This window comes from Podarcis cretensis (genome assembly GCF_951804945.1).
Source record: "Podarcis cretensis genome assembly, chromosome: 5".
In the NCBI taxonomy this organism is placed as follows: Eukaryota; Metazoa; Chordata; class Lepidosauria; order Squamata; family Lacertidae; genus Podarcis; species Podarcis cretensis.
In genome coordinates, this window is record NC_137174.1 from 90,707,020 (window position 1) to 90,714,032 (window position 7,013).

Below are 7,013 nucleotides of genomic sequence, written 5' to 3' on the forward strand. Positions count from 1 at the left end.
GGATCACAATGGTCATTTATTCCAGCCAGCCCCATGCTATGCACGAATCTTTTGCCCAGTGCGGGGCTTGAACCCACAACCCTGATATTAAGAGTCGCATGCTCTACAGACTGAGCTATCCAGCCTGCTATTCCTAAACAACTTAGTAACAATGCTTAGTTTTTTCGTTCTTTTTAAAGCATTTTGAGTGTTCATCTACATATCTCACAGGAATCCTCTAGCCCTGGACACTAAGGAAACTTTATTATAAATAAACACCCTCAGTGGGGGATGGGGAGTAAAGAAAAGACAGTTGCATATTCCTGCATCGCAGGGGGCTTCCAACTCTGCAATTCCACGATTCTGTAAATCTAGACCTCACCATGTTTATGCAGAACGTCTACCGGTTTCAAATGACTTTTAAAAAAGGTAAAGGACCCCTGGCAGTTAAGTCCAGTCGCGAACAACTCTGGGGTTGCAGAGCTCATCTTGCTTTACTGGCCGAGGGAGCTGACGTTTGTCCGCAGTTTTTCGGGTTCATGTGGCCAGCATGACTAAGCCGCTTCTGGCGAACCAGAGCAGCGCACGGAAACGCCGTTTACCTTCCTGCCGGAGTGGTACCTATTTATCTACTTGCATTTTGACGTGCTTTCGAAGTAAGTTGGCAGGAGCTGGGACCGAGCAATGGGAACTCACCCCGTCGCAGGGATTTGAACTACCGACCTTCCGATCGACAAGCCCTAGGCTCAGTGGTTTAGACCACAGCGCCACCCGTGTTACTTCCATGTAAAAAGCAAGATAGGCTAGACAGGACTATTTACAACAGCTGGCACAGCATCATGGCTGACTCATGTGAGTGACAAGGTCCAGAGTTCAAGTCTCACTCTAAAACATACTTCACACAACCCCACTTACACCATGGAGATGCTGGGACTTTTTGAGGGCTATGTCACCCTCAAGAACTACAACATCATGGTACCATTGCTTATCAGCTTCTCCCTGCAGCATATTCCAGATGTTGGAGCAAAATTTCACTGCCTTGTGCCAAATGAAGTCATTCTGTATGTTTAATTTTTACTTGCTCAAACAAGCACACACACACACACACACACACAGTTCTGAACTTTTAAGCAATTATTGCGAGTCGGCCATACATGCCCCACCGGCTACCACCTGAGGTGGCTGAAGAAATAACTACAAAGCCAGAATCAAAGTTTTACAATGCTTTTTGCACTTACAGTTTTACAGCAACACCTTAGAACTTCAAAGCAACTACACAAGGCATTCATCATTACCGCCACATAGAGGAATCCACGGCCTTGTAAAACAGTTGGCCTTTTGAGAAGTTTCCCTAAAACTCTGGGATGGGTAGCTTATGCACCGAACTGTTGCAGAATCCCCATATGTTTCCTCCACGTAATTTAAGGCACCCACTTCCCAAACACACATGTTGTGTTAGGCCTCAAGGTACCTCTCTGAACCGAATAGCCACCTAAGGCCCAAACACGTCACGCTAATATTTCCCTTACTCCTATACCTACGCATTCAGAAAGGAAGAATACTAAACACTTTCCAGGTGTTCTTCATAATCATCTGGGAGCCTACCCAAGATGCAAAATCACATGCACGCTTTCAATTTTTACAGCGTTAACCTTGCACTTCTATAACTAACGTAAGTTACTAGGGAAGGGGAAAGAGCACATATAGCTCAGGATTCTTGGGCAAACAATGAGCAATACCTGAAACTGAATATTATTGGGGGGGGGCAGTGGCAGACTAAATGGACGGGGAGGAGGAAATATGCACCACATTTAGTTATTACAGCATTTTATCCAAATCAGAAATCGTATTCCAACGTTTTATTCTTCCCAGGGGAAGCTTTATTGTTATTTTAACTGTTGTGAACTGCCTTCTGTTGAAAGGCAGCCTGTAAATATTGTAAGTAAGCAAGATTGGAGCGTGGTCATTCTCATCAAACTTTTCGTTTCCAACAGTGGTTGACCATTTGCCTTCTGGATGCTCACGAACAAATGATATGTGAAGTTTACTTTCCCCTCTCACCCCCGGTTTTATGCCCCCAGCATCCGAGCATTCAGAGGTAGACTGCTCTGTGCATGGAGGTTCTACTTAGTTATCATGGCCATTAGGTAAAGGTAAAGGTACCCCTGCCCGTACGGGCCAGTCTTGACAGACTCTGGGGTTGTGCGCCCATCTCACTTAAGAGGCCAGGGGCCAGCGCTGTCCGGAGACACTTCCGGGTCACGTGGCCAGCGTGACATCGCTGCTCTGGCCAGAGCCAGAGCCAGAGCCGCACACGGAAACACCGTTTACCTTCCCGCTGGTAAGCGGTCCCTATTTATCTACTTGCACCCGGAGGTGCTTTCGAACTGCTAGGTTGGCAGGCGCTGGGACCGAGCAGCGGGAGCGCACCCCGCCGCAGGGATTCGAACCGCCGACGTTTCGATCGGCAAGCCCTAGGCGCTGAGGCTTTAACCCACAGCGCCACCTGCGTCCCTATCATGGCCATTAGGCCGTCTCAAATAATTGCTGCAATTCTTTAAAAATGCTATTCAAAGCCCTTGTCTCTTAACATCCCAAGTTTTGTTGAAATCATTCCCATAATCTTATGCCTCTGGGGAGAATGAGTGTATTCGCCAATTATGTATGTGTGGGCAGGTGTCCCACTCCACATCAAGCCACTCCATCAGCCCCACCCACAATATATTGAAAACACACTTTCTGGATGCATAGGATCACCCTGCAGTGGTCTTCTTCTGCTTCCGCAAACAGAACACCCCACTGGTAAAATAAACATTGGTCAAGACCAAATTCATTAGTCCAGAGCCCTTCCTTTTTCTTTTAAAGGAAGAATAAGGTGGTCCTAAATATGCTTTCACTGGAAGAAAATGAACTGAATGTTATGTCCCCCAAATACACTTTTAAATTCAAGTAACAGTACAACCCAATTACAAAGAGTGCGAACAGTAATAGCTATCTAAGTTGCCAATGGCCTCATTCGCATGCCACAGTAAGCCACAAACCATAGTTTACAGAGCACAAGCAAATCACACACCCTTTAGTCCGGGAGTGTTGGGAGAGAGAAAAAGAAGCCAAGATTCCTAAGTTGGCATTACATCTGAAACAAGAGTTAGGTTTGGTTTAACTGGTAAGGCAGCAGCAAACCTTGGTTTGTTTGCAGCAAAACAAACCACACTTCCTGGTCTGGATGCAACACTAAACCACAGATTGAGGTTGGTTTCCTCCCAGTGTAAGCAGGGAGGATCAGAGTGGCACTTGTGGGTGGTAAACCGTGGCTCATGCGATGCACAAACGTCACCAAAATGTCCAGGTCGAATCAAATCCGTCGTTTCGTAACTATATACACAAATAGCATCCCAGATACTTGTTCAGCATTCAGGAATGACATGCCCCTTGTTTACAACCACATGCATTCCGACAAAATTTCCCAAGTTTCTTAGCAGACAACACTGTCAACATCTATTTACTTATTTGTTCTGTTTATGGAGACATCCCATAAAACTCTCTAGGCACCGTACAAATAAAAGAGAATGCAAACATAAAACGATAAACCCGTACTACTATAAAAACCACAATATGCTTAAGAATGAATAATCTTCAAATGGTTTTTTATTCAAATGAGTAGTGCCGCCAACTAATCAGCAACCTGTCCAACTTTTACCCAGAAGCCACCGCTCAGTTAACGCAAAATTCACGCCAACAGCCCCACGGATATCTCCAAGAACGCACACTCGCCTCTGTTTACACTCGTCTAGCCTAAAATGCGCACTCCTGTGCATGTTTACTCAGAAGTATGGCCTACAAAGTTCCATGGGGTTTACTCCCTAGGGAGATGAGGGTCGCAGTCAAACCCAACAGGAAGCCTCACACAGGCACAGCTTCAAGTTTATAAAAATTCTACCAAAATTGCCAATAAGGCCCCGACATGTGGCTTAGCTTGAAAACACAAATTTAAATTTGAAAACTGAACTTTTTCTTAAACTTTGGTTGGTGCACGTGTCTCCAAACTGCAAGGAGACACTAGAAATCACCAGAAATCATAAAATTTAGAGTTACAGTACCCTCATATATTCACTGCAACAGACCACAGGCGCAAGGGGGGGGGGAAGTAATTAAGCCCCCTTTTCTTCCTGCTCCCTCCCCTCCCCCCAAATTGCTAGAAAATGAGAATTGTGTGGTGCCTTATATAAATCAGCTATAACTTCCTTTACACAAGCAGGGGTGGAAAAAATTGAGGAAGTAAAAGCACGTGCGAGAGAGTCAGCAAGCCCAGTAGGCAAAACTCAGGGACACCGTGCAAAATGAAAAACTTCTGCACACCAATCTACTGACCAAAACTTCTTTGAGTTTCCTTAAACTTTTATACACGTGTGTGTGTGTGTCGCTGGCTTTATTTCTGTATTTTGCAACTAACCCAACCTCCAAAGTCATTTGACAAGCCACGCTGCCCAACGTTTATCTGATACATTCCTCCCCATGGCTGTGGAATAATAATAATAAACATGGATATTTTGTCTTTGCTGACAGAAGGCGAAACCACACCCTGATAATAAGTAGCCTTGGAAACACATCTCCCCCCCCCCCGGTATTTTTTTTTAAGCTGGGCAAAGGAAAGAAAATAAAAAAATGTAAAAGGAGGAGAAAAGAAACACCAGCTTCACACGCCTTCTTCCAGTTTCCTGAGGCAGCTTTTCTGCACGTGGACCTCCAAAAAAACAACTGGTGAAAAATACTGAATGCACAAATGGGGGGGGGGGGCTTTAGACACATTAAAGCAGATGCACCCATGTGCTTTGTCCACTAAATAAAATAAAATACTAATGCAACGGATCTCCCCAGAACTTAAAACCCAGGAAATCTGTCCACAACAACTTTGGAGGAGTTTTTAAAGACACCTCCCCTCCCCCAGTTTCCAAAGCAGGTGAAGCAGAGAGCAGAACCCTCCTTCATCTAATCGCCCCCAATAGGAATAAATGCAAAAGCAAAAGGCAGAACCTGTTTTGTGTTTTTCATCACTTGCAAAGCCGCTCCAGAGCAAAGCGCCAGGCAAGAAGGCCCTCTTTTCACACCAGTCCCTTCCCCCCGCTTTCAGCCTGGCTTCAGCTACAAGCCCAGCTTCCCTTCCCCCAACCTCTCCTTTTGCAAACAGGCATTTCAGGCGCAAAAAAACCTTCCCAAAGAAAACTTTCACCTCCCTCCCAGACCCGGCCCGCTTTCCAGCAAACCCAAATCCCCACTGACCTTATTTGCATTTTATTTTAATAATAGTAATAATAAACATAAAAACCACACTTCCGATCTTTATATTATACAAAAGGCGTGCGTCTTCATCGAGCAGGAAAGAAATGCACGGAAATCATCAACTCTTCTGCTTTGCCAAAAAAGAAAAAAGGAAAAAAATCGGTCTAAAAATAGGCTATCAAACCAGCTTGCTTCATAATGGCTGCTGGCTTGCATTTATTTGTGTGCAAATCCCTTCCTGGTTCTTTTTTATTTTATTTTTTTCCTTTTCCTGCGCCCCCACCCCCACCCAACCCAACCTTGTGCTTTCAAAACGCAGAGAATCAACACTTTGCGCCCCCAGCCATGGGAGGGGGGGAGAGATGGGGGGGGAGAAATATTTAAAGTTAAAAGACCCAGGGTTGGGGGGGAGGGAAGCCAGAGGGCCAAGTTGAAAAATGCATGTTACACTCCTGCCCATCCCCCACTCTCCCTCCTCCAACTCTCTACAAACACAGGCGCCCTTCCCCCCACCCCACCCCCCCAGCCTCTGGTCTCAACACGCCCCCCCTTTCAAATCCTTCTCTCCAAGCCCCCCAACCCCCACCCGGGAATAATAAGGCTTTTGCATTTACTTTATGCGAGGCTTTCCTTCCACCAACAAACCAAATCAAACCCACCCCCCCTCGGCGCACCGCCCCAGATATTCTGCTTTTGCAAAGGGTACATTTAAAGCAGCAAAGATTAAAACACACGCGCAAAAAAAAAACACAACACACACAACAAAACCACTCTCTCCTTACCTTGCAAATTGATGGCTCTCCGTTAAAGCTCGTTCTCACCCCCTCCTTTTGCAATGGAGGCAGAAGAGGGAGAGGAAAAAAAACATAGAGAGAGATGTGGAAATGCAGTTTCCCCCTCGGCTTTTAATACAAATATATATTTAGGTAAGGCATGTAGGAACAAAAAAAAAAAAAAAAAAAAGACGGGTCTGCAATTGCAGGAGCAGCTCCGGGCGCCCCCCCCCCCTTATTCCCCGCCTCCAAAAAGAAAAAAGAAAAAAATGAGACCGCAAAAAAGCCACCCAAAAAATGCAATGTGTTCAATTATATCCCGAGCCTCTGTGTGTGTGTGTGTGTGTGTGTGTGTGTATTGGGGGGTGGGGATTTAAGAAAAGGGGGGGTGGTTGTTGGAGGAGGGGGGGTGGAGAGATTACAGATCACAGTCCCAGGGAAGGAGGAGGAAGGAGGAGGTAATAATACTACTAATATTAATAATAAGCAATCTCTCTCTGTGTGTGTGAGTGTGAGTGTGAGTGTGATTTAGATGGAAGAGGAATTGAGGCAGAATGTTAAAGCTGTTACTAAGGGAAGGAGCCAAAACGGTTCAGAGCAGCCAACGGCTCTCAGACACTCAGCACTTGGGGGGGGGGGAGAGAGAGAAAGAGAAATGTGGCCAGCCATACAGAAATGAGCAGGAGAGAGACACATATACACACACACACACACGCACAGAAACACAGATATACACAGAGAAGGGGGAAGGGAGCGAGGCGAGGCCTGGCTGTGTTTTCTGTTGCTTTTGCTTCCTGCAAAAAAAACAACAACACACAAACAAACCTGGGGTTTGCATGCATGCATGCATGCAAAAAAAAAACAAAAACCAGGAGGAAGCAGAGCAAGAGAGAGTGAAATGGAATTGCATTTTTTTCCCCTCTGTCTTTTTTGGGGAGGGGGGAAAGGTTCCCAGCCCTAGGTGGGGGAGGCGCAAAGATG

The 7,013-nt window shown here is 45.8% G+C and overlaps 1 protein-coding gene across 3 annotated transcripts in view; it reads right to left on the bottom strand.

Annotated features, from left to right (window-relative positions):
* The window catches only part of TBL1XR1 (TBL1X/Y related 1), a 182,275-nt gene extending 175,638 nt beyond the window's left edge, over positions 1-6,637 (bottom strand). The window contains exon 1 of one of the 3 annotated variants that reach the window (XM_079978031.1): positions 6,042-6,637. The gene's annotated coding sequence lies outside the window, so the exon portion shown is untranslated. Of the gene's footprint in view, positions 1-5,013; positions 5,135-6,041 lie in introns of those variants that run through there. The other 2 variants (XM_079978028.1, XM_079978029.1) reach the window with 2 other exon arrangements.
* Between the last annotated feature and the right edge of the window lie 376 nt (positions 6,638-7,013).